Source organism: Ambystoma mexicanum, chromosome 3p (genome assembly GCF_040938575.1).
Source record: "Ambystoma mexicanum isolate Mex_15411 chromosome 3p, UKY_AmexF1_1, whole genome shotgun sequence".
Taxonomy (NCBI): domain Eukaryota; kingdom Metazoa; phylum Chordata; class Amphibia; order Caudata; family Ambystomatidae; genus Ambystoma; species Ambystoma mexicanum.
Genome location: NC_090925.1, coordinates 314,338,802 through 314,363,571, shown reverse-complemented (window position 1 = coordinate 314,363,571; position 24,770 = coordinate 314,338,802). Strand labels below are relative to the sequence as shown.

The 24,770-nt window shown below is 51.0% G+C and overlaps 1 protein-coding gene across 2 annotated transcripts in view; it reads right to left on the bottom strand.

Annotated features, from left to right (window-relative positions):
- ZNF512B (zinc finger protein 512B) overlaps positions 1–24,770 on the bottom strand; it is a 1,156,964-nt gene that overhangs the window by 975,311 nt on the left and 156,883 nt on the right. For both annotated transcript variants that reach the window (XM_069650846.1, XM_069650847.1), the window contains exon 2: positions 12,255–12,345. The gene's annotated coding sequence lies outside the window, so the exon portion shown is untranslated. The remainder of the gene's footprint in view (positions 1–12,254; positions 12,346–24,770) is intronic.

The following is a 24,770-nucleotide window of genomic DNA, read 5'->3' as shown; positions in this document are numbered from 1 at the left end:
CCTCTTACCCGAGCCAGAGTGTTGGCTCGTGGTTGATGGCGCCGGGGAGGATGCGCCCTGCCTGGCACCCGTAGAGCCCGACCGTTCGGCGCTCCCGGTGCCAGCGGACTCACAGTGCTTGGCCTTCTGTTGGGCCCCCGTCGCCAGGGCGCCCTCAAAGGTCTTAGAAGAGCGCTCGGACATCTTCTTTTTCTCGCCTGACGGGCTCTTCCCTTCCAGCCAGTTGGCGAGACGCAGATGGCGGTCCTTCATGGTCTGCTCCGACATATTGCCGCAAAACGCACAGTCCTTCTCCACGTGCGTCTTGTCCTCATGCAGGCAGTAGAGGCAAAGGGAGTGTTCATCCTCCTTGAAAACATTCTGAAGCTGGCATCCAGGGCAGACCCTGAACAGCTTTCCGGGCGTCGAGCTTCCCTTCTCCTGGGCCATGTCCGAGATGGGCCTGAGAAACTTCTGGAGTCCTCCAAAAGCGTGGCTCGACGAAATCTTCACCCTTGAGGGGCGTAGAAGAATCCGACACGGGTCCCCGTTGATCGGATAAAGAAACGGTGGAGCTTGAGGCTCTTTTGACCGAAAAAGAGAAAATTTTCCTATGAAAAAAGCGTGAAAAAAGCACTAAAGCTCGAGAGCAATAGCACGAGGATCCCAACACTTGAATGTGCAGTAAAAATCTGAAGATGACTGCCAGAGGCGGGGCTTAGGGAGATGGCAGTCATTGGCTGTGGTCAGTATGATGCAGAGATCAGTGATTGGTTACTACTACGAAAGACAGATCAGAAACAAAACTGATACTGATTTTTCTTTACCGAGGATTCCCAGCCTGACGACGGGGAATATTCATGAGCATGTGAATCCATGCCAGACCCCATGCTGGAGAAGTCAGCTTCTTCGTCATGGCAACGGGGGCATTTACAGGGTTCCCCTGGTCTCCTTATGGTCATCCTTTTGGGCGTGAGATATGCCCTCTGCGTAAGGTAGAACTGTGCTCGCCTAAACCTTGCGTTCCTGGACACCTTTTTTGGATATCTCAGCGCTCTCGCCCATTCCTGTTCACTAAAGGGTCTCTGAAGCTCTTCTTCCCAGCGTCCTCATTTGTAAATCTTGCGCATTGCTGGGTCATAGCAGTTGTACATATCATCTTGAAGCTGTATGCCCCTCTTCTGAAATGTTATACCATGCATCCAGCCCCCCCTCCGTATCCTCTTCCTCCGGCCATTCTAGCCATCTCTTCTTAATTGACATTACCATTCTAGCGTGTAGAATAAACTGACCTTCGTGTATATCTTGTTCCTCTATAATGTCCTGGAATTCCGCCCATTGTCCCTCCTTCCTCAGGTCTCCCACCTGGGCCACTCCTTTGGCCTCCCACTGGGATCTGTATGTCGCTAGAGTTCCTGTATCTGGGCCTACGAATCCTGCCAGGGGGGATCTGTGTTGAGCAGGGATCCTTCATCCCCTGAAGTTTCCAGGCCCTGCCTCACAGTGTTATTGCAAGTCTGACCATGTTTGGTAGGGTCTTGATCAAGGAATTATCGATCCATGGCAGTTCCCTCAAAAAGTATGCTTTTTGCACTGGCAGGAAGAGCTTAATGTCTATTGTTGTGTCCTCCCCCAGCTATTTGACCACAAATTGGAGTTGCCCCGCCAGTTAGTACTTTTCAAAGTCTGGCAATCGAATGCCTCCTGCAGCATAGACTCTTTGCAGTGTCGTCATGGCAATCCTGCACCTCCCTCCCCCCCACAGGAACTGTTGTGCTATTGTATTCAGTTTTGTGAAGAAGGTCCTGGGTATATTGTATGGGATGTTCGTAAAGAAGTATAACAGACGTGGGAGTACCACCATCTTCAAGAGGGCCGCCTTCCCCATCATACCCAGCAGAAGTGTTCCCCAGAATCCCACAGCTTTTTGCGTTCTGTCAAGGGCTGCATGCGTGTTGTTTTTTTGTGCATCTGCGGTGTCATGGTGTATCTCTATCCCCAGATATCGGAAGGAGCGCGGAGCCCACCTGAGTCCTAGATCCGGGAGCTGTTCCAAAGGGACCCGCCTCAAGTCTTCCAGGGGAAATAGTAGGGACTTCTCTTTATTAATAGCTATACCCGAAAGTCTGGTGTACGTGTCAACTACTTCCAGTAGACAGGACAGGTTTTCTCGCAGGTTCTCCACAAATAGCAGCATGTCATCTGCGTACAGCGAGACTTGATGTACCGCTCCATCTATGTCTATCCCTGTGTCTCCATACTCGGCTCTAAAGAAAACCACCAGCGGTTTTAGAGCCAATATATACAACATCGGCGATAACGGGCAACCCTGCCTAGTCCCTCTGTATATCCTCCAGACCTCTGAGATATGCCGTCCAGTTTTCACTCTAGCCCTGGGATCCTTATATAGCAACCTGATCCACCTGAGGAACCCCTCCCCTATTCCAAAGTGGGCCTTCACCGTGTCTAACGACGCTACAGCACATTCGCCCCATCTAGGATTTGTGGGATCCACAACGTGATGGAGCCTCCTGAGATTCCACGATGTATTCCCCCGGGACATAACACGTCTGGTCCGTGTGGATCAGCGCGGGTATCACTCGTTTTAGGCGGTTGGCTAGCACAGCTGTGAGGATTTTGGCATCTTGATTAATGAAGGAGATCGACCTGTATGAGGCGCACTCCAGAGGCAATTTCCCAGGTTTAAGGATCGGTATGATTACTGACTCTGACATGCTATCTGGCAACTGTTCCTTCTCATACACCTCTTGGAACGGTTCGAGCAGTCTCTATGCTAAAGTGCTCTTATATTCCTTGTAGAATTCTACCGGGAGCCAATCGGGACCCGGGAACTTGCTTGATGGGAGTTCAGTGATTACTGTCTCTATTTCTTCCACCGTAAGGGGTTCATCTAATAGTTGGGCCTGGTCTTCTGCTAGCTTCGACAATCTTATTTCTGCTAGTGCATCTGCAATATCCCCCGGCTCCACCTCTGGGTTGCGGTCATACAATCGCTCATAAAAGTGAGAAAATAGTGTGTTAATGCCCTCTTGACTCCCGACCTCCCTCCCCGCCTCATCATATATCACATTAATCAGTTCTTTTTTACTTTCCTGCTTGGTGAGCCATGCCACAAGTCTGCCTGGTTAGACCCCCACTGCCTGTAGCCGATGTATATACTGCCCATTGCTCAACCTTCCCAGTTTCTCTCTAAATTCTACACGTCTTAGTCTCAGCTCCATTAGCTCTCCTGGTTCCTCTCCTATTCTACCCACCCTGCCTTCCTCCCGTTCTATCTCCCTTTCCAAGTTGCACAATACCGCCACAGTTTCCCCTCTTAGCCCCCCGTTTTGCCTATTGCCGCCCCCTCATCACCACTTTGAACGCATCCCAGAGTGTGCCATTGTTCTCAACGCTTCCCACATTATGAAGTCTTCTATCACCTCATGCAAGAATTCCTCGACCCCCCCTTCCTTTAACGCCTTCGCCGCCAAGTTGGTATTGGGGCACTCCTGTGGGTGTGTACCCATGTTGCTACTATTGGTGCGTGGTCGGATAATGTGTGTTCCTTTAATATTGATCCCCGGAAATTCTATCAGAGATTCCGTGCCCGTGAATAGGTAATCTATGCGTGTAAATATTCCATGGGGGCTCTATAATGTGTATACCCCCTCTCCTCACCGTGTACTTTCCTCCATACGTCCGCCAGCTGCAATCGGGTCAGGGTCATTTGCAACGCTTTGGCTGGAGGTGCCCGCTTCCTGTATTTGTCGTCCGATCTGTCGAGAAGTGGGTCTAGAGTGCAATTGAAGTCCCCCGCCCAGATGAATGTTGCTTATCTGTACTGCGCCAATCTGGGCGCAAGCCCCCTAAAGAATTCGGTTGCTTCATGGTTCGGTGCGTACGTGTTCACTAAGCAAATCTCCTTATTTTCCAGCATTCCATGCACTAGGAGCATTCTTCCTTTCGAGTCACGCTCTTGCTTTATTAGTTGGAATGGAACCCCTGGGGCCACCCAGATTAGTACTCCCTTAGCATAGTTGGAATATTTGGAACTGTACACCCTTCCTCCCCATTTCTTGTCCACCTTGGTTTGTTTGTTTCTCTCGTGTCAGGTGAGTCTCTTATAACATCGCTATCTTGATCTTCATCCTATTTAGCCAAGCATATACTCTGAGTCTTTTAACATAGTCATTGAGCCCCCTTACGTTCCGAGTTGCAATCATGATCTCATCTGGACAAACCACAAATCTCATCTGGGCCCATATTCATGTGTCTCTTACGGCTCCGTCGTCCCATAGCCGTCCATCTGGTCTCCACCTTGTGTCTCCATCTCTCTGCCCCAACTTGGGGCATCTTAACTCTTTGTAAACCAAGTTTGTCTCCTCACGCCAGCGCATTCCCACCTCACTGCCTTCATAGGTCTCTGACTGGTGATATTCCTCAGGGTTTTGGCTTCCTGCTCTTCCTTGTTTCTGCCACCTCTGACTCCTATTTTTTGCTTCTGCGTACGTTGCTTCCTCCACTACTGGTGCCTCCTGCCATCCTCTCAAACAAATAAACTAACCACTCACTAACCGTAACTAGTAACCAAATGCCCAGCCACCCTCCCCCTGCTCGGGCCTCGTTGCATCTCTTGCACTGCCCACCGAGGTGGAGCTGGCTTGCGGCAGCATGATGCCTCCAAACTGACATCCTAACGAACAAAAGTATTGGGGTTACGTGTCTCGTCACCTTCTGAGGAAATAGCAATTCTCATTGCTCCTTTAGTTAAATGTCTGCTGGCTTGCATAGTGTCTATGGTGTCGGAACCATCTTCCCATGGTTAGTTCACTCTCGCTGCCCTCCGGGGGGTTCTCGTTGTTGCCATTTCTGGATCTACCCCGCGGGATGCCCTGCTGGTCCATCCACGCCTGAGCATCTTCCGTTGTCTCGAAAAAATGTGATCTACCCTCTCGGATCACCTTCAATTTTATTGGACACAGCAACATGTAACGTAGTCCTGCTGCCTTGAGGCGTTCCTTAGTGGGTCCAAATCTAGAACGTTGCCTCTGAACCATGATGGTGTAGTCTGGGTAGATCATTATTTCTGGAGGAATTTCTAGTTATAACCCCACCCTTCTCTGGAGAATGTCAATATCTTCTCTCTGTCCTCAAAATTCATGATTCTTGCAATCATTGATCTCGGCAGAGCTCCTGGCTGAGGCCTCCTGGTCAGGGCCCTGTGGGCTCTCACTATTGCAAAGCCTTGGGACAGCACCCCCACCCAAATCTCATCTAACAGACGGTTCTCGACGTCTTCTCCCTCTGGCAGCCCAACTATCCGAATGTTATTCCTTCGAGCCCTCCCTTCTGCGTCCTCCACCCTCTGTTCCAGGATCTTCACCCGTTGGAGCACGTCTGACATTTGGGTCTGGGTGGCTGCCACAACGCTGGACTTGTTGTTCTGCCGTGCCCACCCGATCGGCAAGGTTCTGCGCATCCTGTCGGAGGACACCCACGTCTACCATCACTGTATCCATCTTGTATTCTAGGGAAGTCTTCAAGGCCGCTATAGCTGTATCCAGCTTGTCTTCCATGGACATCTTCAGCTCTGCTATAGCTTCTAGTATTGGGTTCCTGCCCTCCGTCTCGTCCTTCTGCGTAGCACTGGATGAGGCCATGGCCGCGTCTAATGGGGTAGGCAATCCCTTGTCCGACTTCTAAGCAAAGGGTTCAATGCTGGTTTGTCTGCCCTTTCCCCCTTTCTGCCTGTTTGACATTCTATGCTGTCTGACGTGATGCTATGTCCTTCCTACTAGTCTCTGTAGGATGCTTCTGTCGAGATGACCCCTTGCTGGGACGTCTCCGTGGTGTTCTCGAGTGGGTTGTGCTCTCCCATGTACCCTGGTTGGTGCCATGCCTCTCGTCGTAGCGCGTTGTCTTCCTGGGGAGTGGGTCCAGTGGTGGTATTCTTTTCCCACCTGGCCCTTCTCCCGTGATGCACTTCAGGCAGATCTTATACCCCCCACACTCTCCCGTGTCTCTTGTTCACAGCTGTGTCCTCACCTCCTTTGGAATCGCTCTCTCTCGCCCTCTGTGTGTATCAAGGTTCCACCTTCTCTGTCGGGCAGCGGCCTGTGCGTTCTAGGCCGGGGGTCTTATCCTCCATCTTATGTGTCCCGCCACATGTACCTTAAGTAGTTTTGGGTGCCTGCTTGGATCTCGTGACCAATGGCGTGTCTTTGGTGCCTCGGTTTGTTAGCTCCCTGCTGTTTCTGGAAGCGTTTCAGGCAGGCCTCCTGTGCCTCTGTCCCAGTAGTTGGTCTCTTCTGGTGTTATGGCCTGTTCGTTCCGTGCAACGTGGTGGTACCTCCTGGCACTTTCTGAGCCTGTCTCCCGGGGATCTGTCACTCTATAGCAGCTGTTTAGACCCCAACCAGTTGTCCCTCCTGAATACCGTGTTTTGTGGCTTATGCAGTAGTTTATTTCTTTTGTACAGTGTTCTCGTCCTTCTACTCTCCTTCTTCAGGGCTGTTATCAGTATTAGATGGCAGCCGCCACCCTCTTCATCCTCCTGCCTACTCCGGGCCAGAGGGCTTGTCTACCTCTGAATGCCTGGAGCTGCTTGGAGGCCTGTGCACTCCAGGGAGAGGGGCACCACTGCTCTGTCCCCTGCCTGCTCCCTGTTGTTGTTTCCATTCCGAGGCCACAGTACGCGGTACAACAGTGTGGCGGGGCGTGAGCAGCTCCACTTCTAGTTAAGTTAGCAGCCGCCCCCCCAATGTCTGTCCACTTTTCCTCCTGGCCTTCCTTGGAACCAACAGGTTCCAGCAGCGTTTCGGGTCCCCCTCCTCTCCCGTTAGCAGCCTATGCGCACAGAGCGGGCTGGGGGTTGCTATGCTGCAACCGGGCCCGTTCTGCCCAATGCGTCTTCCCTCCAATGCTGTCTCTGCTGCTCACCAAACGACTTTGGTGGGGCTGATGTCCCGGGTCCACGCTGGATCCGCTCCTGCTGAAATGCAGGGACCGCCAGTCCTCAGCACCCGCACCATGAGCCTTGATTTTCAGTTCTCGGTCTCCGTGCCCGCTGATTGCGGCGTGCTCCACCGTCCCTGTGCTCTTCTTCCTGTGCGATGCGGACCGGGTCCCCCAGGGTTTGTGGGCTGCTGTCCTTGTGCGGCGTGTCCCCAAAGCTTTGTTGACAGCTTAGCTGTCAAGCCTTCCGCTTTACACTTTCCGACAGATCTCCCTCTGTTCCTTCATCGCCGGTGCATCCGCCATCTTGGTCCTCAGCAGTGAAATCTGAGGACACCAAATGCGTCCGTCTCCCTCTCTGGTTTTTGACGGGGAGGTGCTCCAGTCGCTGTGTCAGTGTTCCGATGCTTGTCGTTTGGCTGTGATATCTGCTCTAGCAAGCCAGTGCCATCGATTTATCTCAGGATCTCGCCGGAGCTCGGGAGTTACGCCACCTACATCATGGCTTCCAAACCACGCCCCCCAAGGTTCCTCAATATTTAAGCTTGAATGTTGTATTTGCACTCTGCTTGTTACTGTCATTTACAATATTCTATATCCGGGGTAAACATTTCACCATAAAAAAGGCACTTGCTGATTTCAGTTCACACTCCACAATATTTCATTTTCACTGTTCACCAAGAGTCAATTATTAATAGCCAATACAATGCAAATGTTGAGACTTGTTCTTTTAGAGTTTCCCCATGGTCTCTCTAACTGGAAGATGCCTTTAATTATCCCGAATTTCAAGAAGGGCAAAAAGACTGAATCCCAGATGCTGTTGCCCAATTTCTCTAATAGATTCAACAGCAAAATTGTAATTTACCATAGATTCAGAGATTGAGATTTACAGAATAATATCCTTAGAGATGCCCAGATTAGCTTTGCCGAAATGGTTTGGGGGTGGGGGAACACATTTCAAAGCTTAACTGGACTGACAAAAGTATGCTCTTGGCCATAACATTCCTCTTAATTTGGGTTTTATGGACCATCTAGCTGCCTTCAACTCTACAAATCTGGCTGAGCTATGTTCTACACTTAGAGATATCGGCGGCCCAGATGAGGTTAGCAATCTCTCTCACAAATTCCGTTATGCATGGAGTTAGGCAGGGTTGCCTTTTTGGTAATTTTAACAAACATTTTGGCCTTTGCAGATAACGTAGATCTCCTTGCTCGGACCCCCAGGCCCTAGTGTCAGACTATATACCACAATGCAACCTGAAATGAATGCAATGTCCATTGCCAAGGCTGCCAGGAACCACAGAACAATGTGCGCAAATATGGAGAAACTGGCTTGGGGGAATCTTCTGTCCGTTACCATTTTGCACAATGTAATGTTGTGTAGTCAAAACGTGACCCCAAGCAACCAAGTTATCACAGTTTAATGGAGCACTGGTAGGTATGGGAAGACATTTGGCGGTCTCCTTCTGGAATCCTCAAGGCAGATATATAGGGCCAAGCATATCCTGTTACCATATTACAGCTCAGGTTTCAAGGGTTTTGCAGAACTACTCCACCTCCCCCTGCCACTCCAAATGCAAACCACAGGAAATCATTTTATATGCCCTTTATTAGCTATTCGCCAGAGTGCACCAACTCATACCATTCAGGTGAAGTGTGGGATAAAATGTATGCGACACTATTAAGCTGACTCCTCTGCTCCTTTTGCTTTGTATTATGAAGAATCCACATCACAATTGTCCCGACCGTGTCACTGGAGCACCAAGTGCACCCATTGTGGACTAATTGGGACTTGAAATTCCACTTAATCCGTCATGGACAACACCTATTCATATTTCTGCCTTTACTTTCCCTTTGCAACACTTCAGTATTTTCCCCATTTTATTTCACAAACTACATGTTTTGATACTTGGATTTTTGCTATGTCTCGTTGGTGCTATTTCTAGAACCTGCACCTGTTCCAGTGTCCTATACTCCCTGCCCTGCACCCCTGCTACTTTACCTGAATTCCCCTGCTTTTCGGGCTCCACCCCTCTGCTTCCTGCGCTGCAGCCCTGCTCCCCTGCGTGCAGTTCTCGGATCCCCTTTTGCTCCCCTTGGTCTCCACCATTAATTCTCTTGTACCCTGCCCTCAGTTCCTTGCTCTGTGCCAATAGTCAGTGTTACCTGGCTTTAGCTTCCCAGATTCTGAGTTTCCTAGTTAACTGTATGCAGTCCTGCCTTTGCTATTCCAGCCCAGAGTTATTATCAGTCTGCAGTTCAGTCCTTGTTATCCTAGTCCAGAGCTTTATTCCTGATCGAGTTCGCTCTGCTGATCCTTGATTCAGGTTCTAAACTCTCAAAGGTTAGTAGCCTTCCAGACAGTTCCATCACATTCAGTGATCACAATAGCTTTATAGCCTCCAATGAGAACAGTGATTTGTGGCTCGAAAGTAACCTTTCCCAAAAATATGGCATGCCTAACCACCAGTCATTATCCACAAATCTTGCAAATGCCTTTGTTCTCATTTCTCTTGTGCCGTCACAGACCAGCAATGTATGTCTCAGGGTATGCAGACTAATTTTACCACACAGCGAACACAGATTATCTTTGTGTCTGATGAAGAGAATGTCGCTTGTTGGCAAGAGGTTCAGATGAAATCTGAGGAAGTCCGAGCTATACTTGGGATTAGGAAAGCATTTGAGATATCTCGCCAGTTGACCTCTTGATTTGACATAGGGCGAGAGTGACTGGTGGAGCTTAGTGCTCCGTATTTCTGTTATTGTTCGAATCCAGTCAGAGTTCTTCAAACGTCCTTTGACATGCATCAGATTTGCTATCAAATCTTTTTCAAGACAATCCCAGTCAGACAACATTTCCAAAGCCTCCATTAGTGCCGGGAGGATAGCTCAGGGGCAAGGTGCTCGCATTGGAAGCAAGACGACACGGAGCACCACAGGTTCGATCCCCAGGTCCGCGCTTAGAAACCTCTGGGTATTAAGTGCACTATAAATAACCTATCATATCATATAATAAATTCTTAGTTCCTTAAATAAAAATGTAAGCAGTCCTTCATCATTACTTTCATATCTACGTACAGTGAGTTTTCTTTAGGGACGATGATCTGCCTATAAAGGGAAAGTACCCTCCATTCGACATGAGAGTTCAGGGACTGTAAACCTAGTTCATATCTTAGACACGCCACAGCAGACATTGTGGAAGAGTTAACATGTTTTCCCATAGTTTGCCTTCGAGACACCCCCAGTTAATTTGTTTTATGGCCAGATATATATCCACACTGTATATTAATACAGGGATTGCCTTACCAATATATAACTTAATCAAAAGGTTCTAGCGTGAACTAACAGTAAACCCGATTAGGTTTTTTCATCTGGCAGCCCAGTTGCACTAGCTTGCCTTCTAGGGCTGTCCTGACTTGGCCCAAGGACGGAACATATCTTATATTGAAGCCAAGATATGCGACTTCCTTTTCCATAGATTTCTTCTTCTTGCTTGTGCTCTTTCATCCTGTTCCCTGTTCTGGACCTTGCTCACTGTTACTTCCCTGGATGTTTCTGTTACTGTTCTTGTCCTCAAATGTGTTTGTGTAATTCCTTCGTACAGAGTTTGGCTGCTGGGTTTTCCAGAAGGCAATCTCTGCCTCTTTCTTTTGTCGTGTGCCAGTCTTGTACATTGTGCTATGTTTGTAAACCCTGTGTTGGTTCCGGTTTCAGGGGGCAGTCTCGGTTCTGTTCCTGCTGGACCCAAACAGGCTTCAATCTTGTGAGTATTGTTATATTGTTTGTTCCTTAGGCCCAGATTCCTGCTGCTCTCTTCCATGCGCATTCAGAGTGGGCCCCAGTAGTAACAACCAGCTCAGAAGGCTAGAGTTCCCCTGACCAGTGGGAAACTCTTTGTTCCATTCTATGTACATCTCAATTGGGAGCCTAACGTGTTTTTCTTGGTTGTATTCCCTGCCCATTTTCTGTTCACTGCCTATGTTGCCTATCTGTAGTAAGTGCTTATCTTACCCAGTCTGCTTGACTCCTTACACTCCTGTCTCGTGTGCACTATTTTCACCTCAACTTTCTGGGCACGTCTCTGCCATCAAGTCTCTACCAACAATCAGACATATCTGGTGATACGGGACTTGGTACTCTCCAACATGCACTCTGCTACCAGATGGACAATGTACTTAAATAATGAATTAACTAAATTAGGTTATATGCATCCCTTTCATAGACTGACCTAGCAGAAGGTTTAAGAAAGATCATGAAGGGCAAGAATGACTGCCCAAGGGACGATTGCAGGGAGGCTTTTGAGTTTCAAAGAGCCTCTACTCTGCATTATATCATCAATCAAAAGTAATTTAAGTCTGGAAGAATTCTCGGACACAGAAAGTTACATTCAGGCAGAGAGCTGTATTAGTAAGAATGAATAAGCAATTGCTCTTTCTAGGCTCTTTAAACTAGTGGATGGCAACCCCAAATGATCAAGTATGATAAATACATTACTGATCACTCAAGGTGAGAGATCTTGTTCCACTTTTTACTGCAATGCCAGTATGCACTCTATTGTGAAAATTGTTCTTGCAACCAATTTTTAGAGGCTAGTGCTTAAAACAGGCATTGTGGCATGCACACTACCCTTTCAAGTCTATTAATTTTTAGAACATGCTCTTGCATTAAGGAAACAATACCAAGTCATTGTATCAGCTTTTAGTTAGTAGTTGGGCAAAAAGTTAAATGTTTAATTGCTATATTTATTATTTCACATATTTCATTTGTTTTAACTTTGTGAGTGCATTTATGAAGAAAGTGTAATTTCTTCCAAACAAATTGGACACATTTGTCAGATTAAGTCTGTCCCAATGGTTGTCAACTTGTTTTTGCGAACATGCCCCCAGCAACCCAGTTGCAAGATAGAACCACTATTTACTGTCTTTTTTCTCAAGGGCTTATTTACATTTCTTTTTATGCCCTTTTCCTCCCTTCAAATTTCATCCAACGTCCCTTTGGCTTGGAGGCAAACCTCCAATGTAATACACACACTTACACCACCATAGTCAGACACCTGATCCATTCAAATATCTCGGTTTAACTTCCTTGATCTCGGACTCATTAGGTCCTTGCTCCTCTTTTCATAGGATTTCTGGACCACATTCTGTGCCACCATTTGTAGCTTTCTCCTGTACTGTCTTAAAATGTTGGATAACAATCGAAGGCAATTCAATATTAAAATTCAGGCATCACGAAAAGGAAAACACTGTCACACAATGTGCACGTTTGGTAACATTTATGCTTTCTTTAAAATTAGCATACATAACTACTAAACTTACTTGCTACTTACTGGTCCTGCTCACCAGTTTACAGAATTAGTTGCTCCATCTAAATCATGAGCGCATCATAAGGACTTGCTGCTGCGGGCATCTGAGAAGCAAAATGAAGCTATTAAATATCATAACCAGAAGAGTAAAATACAGAAGTGTAATATTTTTTAAGCAGCAGCCACAGTTGTAAAGAATTGAAATCATTTTATCTTTTTTAATTAGAGATTTGAGGCACTGCTGTGGAGTATGCTGTGGTGATTTGTACACTGTTAATGCCGACCCCCGGCTCATCACACAGTCTGGTGACAACCATGGCCCCTTATAATGTGCCTCATTATATGACAGAATATATGATAGTACATTTCATTAATCAAAAAGGTATTACTTTGAAGGATAAGCTTGAGTAAACAAGTGCATCACGGCCAGACCATTGCGTTCAACACTAGGATATTGCTGAAATAATTTTCAAACATCATGATATTATTCTTTTTCAGGAAGCATGGCTGACAAATGATTTGTATATTGATGGTTATTCAATTTTGACACAACCGGCCATCAGTGCCATACGCGGACACCCATCATGTGGTCTGCTAATTGCAATGAAAAACACTGTGATCTGTAACATTTAATGTATTCGCAAAAACATGCACAGTATTTTAGTCTCTAGATGCATCACTAAATGGGAAAATGGAGACAAAGGGTTCCTATTATTCATTATCTATTGGAACCCAGCCGCTCGTACACTAATTACATTCATAGAAGATATTTATTTAATTCCTACAGAAACAAACATCAAAATTTCAAATGACAATAACTATAGGAGGTGATCTTAATGCAAGTTGTGTGGCAGAAACCAGATTAGTGTCAAAATCTGCTATCAGCAATCGGAATGGAGAATTGTGGAAGGAATTGTTTAACACGTGGAACTTGAATATTATGAATGGTAACATACACTTTGACAATCCACCAGCAAAAACATGGTCTAACAAAAAATGTTCCACCACTATAGTGTATTTAACTGTTTCCCCTGAATTATTTCTTAAATGCAAATGGTTTGAAGTTTTTCCTTGGAAACAAAGTGACCACAATGCACTTCAAATCAATTTCAAATTAGAAAATAACACAACTAAAGAGAGTTATGATACAAAACTTCTGTTAAACTCTAAAGGAAACAGAGCAGTTAGTTCCATAAATAAAAGACATCAACTAAATAAAAAATTAAAACATTTAGTTACAAGAGATATATCAGAAGAAATGGATAAGTTAAGTACACCAGTATCCTATGTGGATTTTTTATGGAAACTAAATCCACCTCAAACAAAACAGTAACACAACGTAAATGTCATGTTAAAACATTTGATCAACAAACCTATATTAAAAAAACTTAAATAAAAACATAAGAGTTAAAAAAAGCAAGTCACTTATTCACTTACCAGATCAAAGAAAACAAGTTACAAAACTGTTATAGACATTGGTCTTGCATTCATCGTCAAATGGGTAAAATTAATGATGGCCAAAATATGTTAAAAACCCTATTACCAGCTGGGATTAAACATTTTTGGGCCTTAATAAACAATCAAAATCAACTCCTTAATATACAACAAACATGTAATCTTCTTGCAACAGCATAGGAGGGTTACTATGAAACATATACTAATGAATCCCAAGTAGACACACAATATTTACGTGATCATAATCTTGATAATACATTTGAATGGATCTTAAAAGTTGAAAAAGAAGACATCTTTAATCTCATAGAGACAGCCTCTCAATCATGTGCAGCAGGACCAAATGTATTAACACATAAGATATTCAAATCTGATCCTCACACTTGGTCAACTATGTTAACAAAATTATTTTAAAAAATAATAGAAAGTAAGACTATAACGAATTCCTTGAAACAAGCTATTGCCATTCCTATTCACAAAAAAAGAGACGGATCAGATCCCCACAATTATCATCTAATAGCCTTAACAGATTGCGATAGCAAGATTTTCACAAGTATCATCCTTCAAGAATTACAACTTTGGGCTGTAAAAAATCAAATACTATCCAAATATAAGGTAGGATTCAGAAAAGGTTTATCAACTATCATAAATGGCCTAGTGTTTAACATCCTACATGCCCAGAGTCGCAGAAATAAATCTCTACCAACTTATATAGCATTTCTTGACCCGTCAAAGGCATTCAAAGTAGTCAATAGAACCAAACTATGGCAACAACTAAGATCATGGAATATTCCAGAAGGCTTACTACAAATAATTGTAGCATTACACACTGAAACATCGATTTACAAGGAGACCTCTCATCAAATAATAAGACTCATGATGGTGTAAAACAAGGGTGTATCTTAGCAGCATTACTGTTTAATCTGTATCTAGCAGATTTAGGTCCTTTCTTATATAAAGAGGCATTCGTATATCCTATTATCGGACAGTGCAAAATCCATTTACTAACATATGCAGACAATATAGCATTAATAGATAATACTCCAATAGGTTTAAAACATCTACTTGTTGCAATGGAAAGATATGCGAAAATCAATGATTTAAAAATGGATTGAACAAAATCATTTCATTATTTTAGGAAAGCCTAATATAAAATCTCAAAAAGTGAAAAGGCATATTTCAGAGGATCCTATTCCAATAGTCAAACATGTGAAATATCTGGGTTTCAATCTAAGAGCAAAACCCACATTAAAAGATCTGACACTAGAACTAGAAAGGAAAATACAACAATACAGTTGCCAACTGAAAAAATTACTAAACACATACTGCTGCTTGTCCTTGCTCCCAATAATAAAATTATACAAAGGAAAGATTGTACCTGCGCTGCTGTATGGAATGGAGTGTACGTCCTATGCACGTAAAATCAATTGGGAACGTTTAGAAAGTCGTCTGTGGAAAACAACATTGAGGGGCCGATTCATGGAACAAACGTGCGCCGAAAATCTTCGCGCAAGCATGCGCAAGCATGCGCAAGCGGAAAAAAACAGGCGCACGCGTGCGATTCAGGGAAGTCCCTGCGCGTGTTCACCGCGGGATGTGCGCCAAACCCGTGCATGGCGCACAAGTCACTGCAACATCGCGAAAGGCGTGCGCGACGCGCACAGTGAAAGCGCACAACCTCAGCGCACACACCAGAAAGTGGGCGGGACATGGGGCGTAACGCGCGGAATGGGGAACAACACGCGAAAATAAGGGCATAACTGGGGATGTACTGCAGGGAAGCAGACGGAACGCCCACACTCACTCGAACCACACGTATTCATGGAATCGAATAGGGCAAAGCCACGCACAGCCAAAGACACGCACAAGCTGAAACACGGCCGCCACACGAAGGCAGGCGGTAGAGTCCCAGCGCATCAAAAAAGTGGCGCGCGGGAAGTTAAATACACGATTGAGCGGGGTACGTGGATTTCAGGGGTGCGCGAGAAATTCTACACGTGATTGGCCTGGGTACGTGTATTACAGGGGTGCGCGAGAAAATCTACACGCGATTGGCCTGGGTACGTGGATTCCAGGGGTGCGCGAGAAATTCTACACGTGATTGGCCTGGGTACGTGTATTACAGGGGTGCGCGAGAAAATCTACACGCGATTGGCCTGAGTACGTGGATTTCAGGGGTGCGCGAGAAATGCTACACGCGATTGGCCTGGGTACATGTATTACAGGGGTGCGCGAGAAAATCTACATGCGATTGGCCTGGGTACGTGGATTTCAGGGGTGCGCGAGAAAATCTACACGCGATTGGCCTGGGTACGTGTATTACAGGGGTGCGCGAGAAATCCTACACGCGATTGGGCCTGTGCGAGTGGGGCAGTGTATTACGTGGGTGTGCGGGAAGTTGAAGAGGTGAATTGCCAGTGTGGGTCCTCCCAGGTCTCCCCTCTACCCCCTCCACGACCTCTGCAGGCAGCCCACACCACAGGGGACTACCCTGCACCCCTGTCATGTCCCGCAGGCAGCCCATCCACCATGGGCATGCCCCCCAGCCAAGCCACAAGTCCCCTTGCACCCCCACCCCCCAGCACTGTGGGGCACCTGCCAGCAGGCCCCCAACCATGTCCCACTCATGTCCCCTTGCACCCCCACCCCCCAGCAGGCCCCCACTCATGTCCCCTTGCACCCCCACCCCCCAGCACTGTGGGGCACCTGCCAGCAGGCCCCCAACCATGTCCCCTTGCACCCCCACCCCCCAGCAGGCCCCCACTCATGTCCCCTTGCACCCCCACCCCCCAGCACTGTGGGGCACCTGCCAGCAGGCCCCCAACCATGTCCCACTCATGTCCCCTTGCACCCCCACGCCCCAGCAGGCCCCCACTCATGTCCCCTTGCAACCCCACCCCCCTGCAGGCCCCCACTCATGTCCCCCTGCACCCCCACCCCCCAGCACTGTGGGGCACCTGCCAGCAGGCCCCCAACCATGTCCCACTCATGTCCCCTTGCACCCCCACCGCCCAGCAGGCCCCCACTCATGTCCCCTTGCACCCCCACCCCCCAGCACTGTGGGGCACCTGCCAGCAGGCCCCCAACCATGTCCCACTCATGTCCCCTTGCACCCCCACCCCCCAGCAGGCCCCCACTCATGTCCCCCTGCACCCCCACCCCCCAGCACTGTGGGGCACCTGCCAGCAGGCCCCCAACCATGTCCCACTCATGTCCCCTTGCACCCCCACCCCCCTGCAGGCCCCCACTCATGTCCTCCTGCACCCCCACCCACTAGCACTGTGGGGCACCTGCCAGCAGGCCCCCAACCATGTCCCACTCATGTCCCCTTGCACCCCCAGCAGGCCCCCACTCATGTCCCCTTGCACCCCCACCCCCCAGCACTGTGGGGCACCTGCCAGCAGGCCCCCAACCATGTCCCCTTGCACCCCCACCCCCCAGCAGGCCCCCACTCATGTCCCCCTGCACCCCCACCCCCCAGCACTGTGGGGCACCTGCCAGCAGGCCCCCAACCATGTCCCACTCATGTCCCCTTGCACCCCCACCCCCCTGCAGGCCCCCACTCATGTCCCCCTGCACCCCCAGCCCCCAGCACTGTGGGGCACCTGCCAGCAGGCCCCCAACCATGTCCCACTCATGTCCCCTTGCACCCCCAGCAGGCCCCCACTCATGTCCCCTTGCACCCCCACCCCCCAGCATTGTGGGGCACCTGCCAGCAGGCCCCCAACCATGTCCCCTTGCACCCCCACCCCCCAGCAGGCCCCCACTCATGTCCCCCTGCACCCCCACCCCCCAGCACTGTGGGGCACCTGCCAGCAGGCCCCCAACCATGTCCCCTTGCACCCCCACCCCCCAGCAGGCCCCCACTCATGTCCCCCTGCACCCCCACCCCCCAGCACTGTGGGGCACCTGCCAGCAGGCCCCCAACCATGTCCCACTCATGTCCCCTTGCACCCCCACCCGCCTGCAGGCCCCCACTCATGTCCCCCTGCACCCCCACCCCCCAGCACTGTGGGGCACCTGCCAGCAGGCCCCCAACCATGTCCCACTCATGTCCCCTTGCACCCCCACCCCCCAGCAGGCCCCCACTCATGTCCCCTTGCACCCCCACCCCCCAGCACTGTGGGGCACCTGCCAGCAGGCCCCCAACCATGTCCCACTCATGTCCCCTTGCACCCCCACCCCCCAGCAGGTCCCCACTCATGTCCCCCTGCACCCCCTCCCCCCAGCACTGTGGGGCACCTGCCAGCAGGCCCCCAACCATGTCCCACTCATGTCCCCTTGCACCCCCACCCCCCTGCAGGCCCCCACTCATGTCCCCCTGCACCCCCACCCCCCAGCACTGTGGGGCACCTGCCAGCAGGCCCCCAACCATGTCCCACTCATGTCCCCTTGCACCCCCAGCAGGCCCCCACTCATGTCCCCTTGCACCCCCACCCCCCAGCACTGTGGGGCACCTGCCAGCAGGCCCCCAACCATGTCCCCTTGCACCCCCACCCCCCAGCAGGCCCCCACTCATGTCCCCCTGCACCCCCACACCCCAGCACTGTGGGGCACGTGTCAGCAGGCCCCCAACCATGTCCCACTCATGTCCCCTTGCACCCCCACCCCCCTGCAGGCCCCCACTCATGTCCCCCTGCACCCCCACCCCCCAGCACTGTGGGGCACCTGCCAGCAGGCCCCCAACCATGTCCCACTCATGTCCCCTTGCACCCCCAGCAGGCCCCCACTCATGTCCCCTTGCACCCCCACCCCCCAGCACTGTGGGGCACCTGCCAGCAGGCCCCCAACCATGTCCCCTTGCACCCCCACCCCCCAGCAGGCCCCCACTCATGTCCCCCTGCAACCCCACCCCCCAGCACTGTGGGGCACCTGCCAGCAGGCCCCCAACCATGTCCCCTTGCACCCCCACCCCCCAGCAGGCCCCCACTCATGTCCCCCTGCACCCCGGTCCTGATGAAACGCAATCATGGCAGTAATGGGCAGCATACCCAGCACAAACACCCAGCCAAGGATTGCATCCACCCACATAGTAGATGCAATTACATGATACAACCCCAATGGCAAGTATGTAAATGAACACATGTCCCTCACACACACATACACAATGGGTGCAAGTGAATGTCAAAACCCATATCATGACATGCATGAAACCAATGAGAAAATACCACAAATGTAAGTAATAAATATATGTATTAAAGATGAAAATGAAGTAAAGAAATAAAACACACAACAATGGGGATGACAAAACAAATGGTCCATGTCCGAGAACTAATAGAAAAAATCAAAAAACAAAGGAATCCAAAAACTAATGTAGTCCAAAGCAAAATAATGGGGGGAAAAATAAGGAAAAACCATAGCCTCATGGTGAACACAAATATAAATCCAACAAATGTTTTCCAAACATCAAACTATGTACAAGAATATCCCAGGGTCCATGAGCCCAACACCATAAATTAAACCTACTACTACTAACTAATAATAAAAATATATACAGAAAAGTGGCCATTGTCCGAGCGGTCCAAAAAAAACTTAAAAAATAAAGGAAACCTAACACTAACTAACTAAAGAACTATATACAATGGCAGCGGGCAAGTCCTGCGGCTCACTCTGTGATGTTGCCGGCCAGGGCATCCTCGAACTCCATGTCGATGTCCCGGAGGCGGGACTCTGTCCTGGCCCGAGGTCTCGCAGGGACAACCCCGTGTCCACCTCAAACTCCCTGCGAGCTTCCTCGAGGCACTCAGCCCGCCTCAACGCCCGACGCATGGAGAACTCCGCCCTGACTATGGTGAGCCGCTCCTCTTCCGCCCGCTGCCGCTCCGCACCTATCCGCTGGACCAACTGCTCCCACACGGAAGACACTGCCATCCCAGGGTTCTCCTGCCCTCCGGCCGATGCCTGCCCCTCTGATCTTGATGGCCCCGAGCCATGATGCCTCCCACGTCGAGCCTGCTGCTGCCTCCGACGCCACTGCCTCTGCCAGCACGACGGCATCCAGGCTGATGGAATCCACCGATGCCGTCGTGCACGTGCCCTGCCAGATGATGCTGGCACATCCTCCATCTGCAGGGGGACAGTTGCTGGTGTGTCCACCCCTGCTGGACCTTCGACTCCCGACTGTGGCAGGGATGGGGTCCCCACCGAGCTGGCTGCGTTGGTCGGGGCAGGTCCACAGGGGGCCCTGGTGGCATCTGGGCCGGAAGACGGCATGGAGCACGACTGGCGCATAGCCTCCACAGAGGAGGAGAGGGTCGCCAGAAGGCCACACACATGTAGGAAACCCCCGACCATGGCGGCTCCCAAATGGTTCACGTACGCATGGTGCTCTTCGTGATGATGTGCATGCTCCTCCCGGGAAGCATGCACCTCATCACGAATGCCAGCCGTGCGCAACGCGACACCAATCAGGACCCTCTCCACACGGCCAGGGGTCCCCTCGTCCGCAGGTAGAGGAGTGTCAGATGACATGGACATCTCCCCTACCTGCGGACGGGCCTGGGATGGGGCATCCCTGCTGGTGCATGGTGGTGCAGTCACAGTGTCAGGGACAGTGACATGCACAGGCACCTCCACGGCGACCTGTGCTGCCTCCTGCCCCTGGCCCTGGACTGCACCACTTGCACCAGCGGGGATGCCCCCACCAGGCCCCATGTGTGGCTCAGTAGCAGCCTCCTCCCCCTCTGTGGAAACCACCAACCTGGATGTCTCCACGCCGTCTTCCGCCGGTGCAAGCCCCTGTGGGGGCTCACCCACCCCTTCCGCTGCAGCCGTGGTGGCATCCCCGCCGCTCTGCTCCACAGCGCCTTCTCCGCCCTCTTCTTCACTTGCCACTGTGTAGAGGGAGACATAGAACACAAGCATCAGGGTACTGTACAATGGTCCCCTAGACAGGAAGCAACAGCAGATGAGTGGCACTGTCATACATCACTTCCATCATGTCCCTCCACAACACATGGGTCAGTGCAGGCAAAACACATACAGTAACAGGCATGGCGCATGCCATGGACATTGGCATACATGACCAAGGGACTCATGATTCATACAATGTTGGTTTTAAACTCACATGCATCATGGGTCTTGCCATCACATGCACACACCTCACCGTAGTTCCATCCATCTGGCCTCGTACACCACAGACGCAGTGGATACAAGGATGACTAGGCTGCATCAGTGAATCTGAACATTGTCACAGACATGTGTCATGCATCCATGGCAGTTACAAGTCACAGACACGCAGTTCAGACACACACACATGGGCACCATACGTGTACATGGGACCAGCACCCATCCCTCACTCCCACCCATGTCCAGGAACAGAGACTGCCATGCTTCCATGTGTCCATTCCGCACAGAGCCCCCCATGTTGCAATAGAACACATGCACCAACCATGTGGTTCACACATCACTGTACTCACATGCCTGACCATGATGTCCCTGCACACACACATACGTACATGGCCTATGTCACACATACAGGCAGGTATCAGACAACCAGCACACTGCAACATGCCCTGTCTCACACAGTAATGCTTGGCCACTTACCGGCCAACTCCAGATGGGTCTGCCTCCGAAGTCCTCCCAGCGCTTCTTGATGTTCTTGATGTCGCGGGTTGCCACCCCCTCCGCGTTGATGGCAACCACTACATCGTCCCAGATCCTCTCCCGTCCTTCCTTGTTGGCGCGTGGTCTTCCGAAGAGGGCATCATAATGCCCCAGGACATGCTCCACCAGGACACCAACTTCCTTCTCACTGAAGCTGGTGGCCCTCTGCCTCTCTGGCTGGGGGTCGCCACTGGTCTCAGATGGTGCTTGCCCCGACATGGCGACCCCCGAGGCAGGCGTGGGTGGGCAACTGGGTCCTGGGGCTGGGCTGTGGAGCGATGGTATCCCAGTCGGGAGTCTACTGTTCCAGCAGGGGTCGACACAGCAACTGGACCCCTGCAGATGGCTGATGTGCAGGCACCAAATGGCAGGGCACGGTGGCAGCAGGCAGGCAGGCAGGCAGCAGGCAGGCAGCAGCAGATGGCACGTGGGAGGCTGCTCGGGGCACTGGGGGGCAGTGATTCGGCCTTCTGGGCAGGAGCGTGGTCTTCCGTGTGTATTCGCCTGGTCAGCTTGATACGGAGTGATTTGGCACGTGAAAAATCTGCACGTCAGCGTGTAATTCGAGGAAAGGCCCGTAGCGCGTAAGTGTGTCTGCACGCATACGCATTTTCATTGGACCAAAGGCCCTCAGCGCGTGAGCGCGTCTGTGACGTGTCGTGCGAGGGTGTATCCCTCATTGCACGTGATGACAGAACACACGTGGATTTCAACCAATCGCGTGTGAAAGTTCACGCCACCCCGGAACACACGTACCCAGGCTAATCGCGTGTGGAACTACCCGCACACCCGGAAAAACACGTACCCAGGCTAATCGCGTGTGGAAAACTGCACGTCCGCGTGTAATGCGCGTAATCGCGCGTGAAAAACTGCACGTCCGCGTGTAATGCGCATAATCGCGCATGAAAAACTGCACGTCCGCATGTGACGTGACGCGCGCGTGCGTTTCCCTCAGCACGGGTTAAAGGTGAGCGGGCCCAGCAGTTCGCTGTACGTGCCTTCCGTGGAGACCGACGTGTGTTGCTGCTTCCAGTTGTTTCGCGCGCCATCTACTTCACAGCTCTCAAGGACGTATCTCTTCTTTTGGCGGGGGTATTGGCTACGCGTGTTTTTCTGCATCGCGCTAGTCAGACGGTGAGTCGCAAACGCTCCTTTTCCCACTGCGGGTGCCCCTGTGTATTGCACCCATTTTCGATGTCATCGTAGCCTGCGTGTCCCACGCGTACGCGTTATTCGTGTTACTGGGTGCCACCGCGTACTGCGGGAGGTCAAATCCACGCACGTAGGCTGCAGGGTTGCGTGCACGGTTTTACTGCAGTTTTGGGGTGCCTGAGCGTTGCGTGACCCGTCACCACATCACCGGGGTCACATACAACCTTGCAGGTGCAGGGGGGCTGTTAACATCTTGCTTCCCACCCCCTTCACCCCAATTGCCCAGGTCAATTGTGGTGTACACCTCCCATTGGCACCACTCCATCTGTGCCAGCACTATTACATCTGTGCCATGGTTGGGAGGCCACCAAAGGTGAGGGGCGCCTCAGCTGGGCGTACTCCTCGTGGCGGGCGTGGTCGGGGACGTGGCCGTGGTGACCAGGGAGTAGGGGGACTCCAGGGTGTCCAGGGCAGCCACAGAGGGGGAAGAGGCAGGGGTGCGCCACTTGAGCACAATGTTGTGCCATGTGTTGGTGCAGCCATGCCACCACCCCCTGTGGTTCCGGGGGATGCAGCTCCTGCATCTGGCACTGGCACCCGTATGACCCAGCAGTCCGTTCCATCGACTGCCACGGGCCCAAGGGTAGCGGTAGCTGCAGGTGCAGCTGTGGACACCGCCACCCAGGCTCAGGGTCTGCCAGCGCAGGCTGCGTTGGCACTTGAAGAGCCCTTGGTAGATCTCCAAAAGGCCAGGGGGGAAACCATAGGGGCACGCCGGGCTGCTCAGACCAAGACACGTGTCCCTGGGGCAGTCATGTCATCTGCTGCCCCGAACAGCCGGGTGTTGGCAAGTGCAGGGGCAGATGCACCCAACAGCACCCCGGTTGTGAGTCTGCCAACCAGGACCGTTGCGGTCAATGACCCTGCCACAGCTGATGTTGCTGCGCAGGGTCCATTAGTGGGCACCCAGCTGCCACTGACACAAGTCAGGCCTTTGGTCATCCCTCCACCTGCCACTCCCTCGGCTCAATCCACCGAACCCACTGGCCATACTGGTCAGGGCGGCATTAGCCAGCCAGGGTCTGCGCCACAGTCCAAGAGGAGGAAGGTTGCACCTGCAGCACAGGCTGGGACCCCACACACACAGGAACTGGACTTCCTCGTGGACTACGTGCGGGGACACAGCCGTGACATGCTAGTGGGTGCCAATAGTCAGACTACGGCTGCCCAACGTGACACCCACTGGAAGCATGTTGCGGAACATGTCAGTTCATTCGGCCATGAGGTGCGCACGGCGCAGGAGTGCAAAAAGCGCTGGAATGACATCAAGCGCAGCACTAAGGCTAAGCGTGCCTCAAATTACAACTTGACTCTGGTGACTGGCGGTGGGCCTGCACCAGAGGAGGAAGAACTCACTCCGCATGAGGCTCTCGTTGCGGAGTTCATACCACCAGAATTGGTCGAAGGTGTGGGAGAGATGCTGGACTTTGATGCCCAGTCCAGTGAGTGTTGATGCGTAGTTGTTGAGGACGTGTGTGTTTCACTTGTGGGATGTGTTGTGCATGATTGCTGCTACATGTGACGTGTACATGGTTCTGATGTGTAAGTAATGCAATGCTACCGTCATGCATGTCTCCTCTGCCTGCATGCGGGACTCCATGTGGGCATGCTCCCTTGCCCCTCCTCCGCCACTCTGCACCCCAGTTCCACCTTTGCACTGGTCTGCTACATTCTTGCCAATGTGTAGTTTCTTGTTCATGTGTCCTGTGTAGATGCTAACTTCCAGCTTAGAAACTGCCAGACATATGCCGTGTGGTACAGCCTTAGTACTCGATGCAGGGTATCCCACTTGTACTGTGCATGGGTCAGATGTCCCGCAGGGACATGAGTGCCCATTCATGCTCCATGTGCATTGCACGCATGCCCCTATGTGTCCTTGACTGGATGATCACTGTAATATGAGTCCTTGGTTACATACATTGCCTGCCATATTATCGGCCTCCCCATGTCAACTGTGGCTCAGTCCTGCGTTGCACACATGTTTAGGCAATGACAATCTGTGTGGCTCACAGGCCTCAGCCTGTTCAATGGCCAATGACTCTGTCCAACTCTTGTCGTGTCTTCTTCACACGTGGCTGGCCTCCGGATCTTCCATCATGTGTCCTGCCCACTGTCCCAGCATCATTAGCAGTGTTGTAATTTGATTCACATTAAGCTGTTGATGCCAGTCAACACTGCTTGTCAATACACAGGTGTATGGGCAGCCTTTTGATACCATGCTAGGCATCCCTGCTTTGGTACTGGGGTGGAGGGGTGCTTG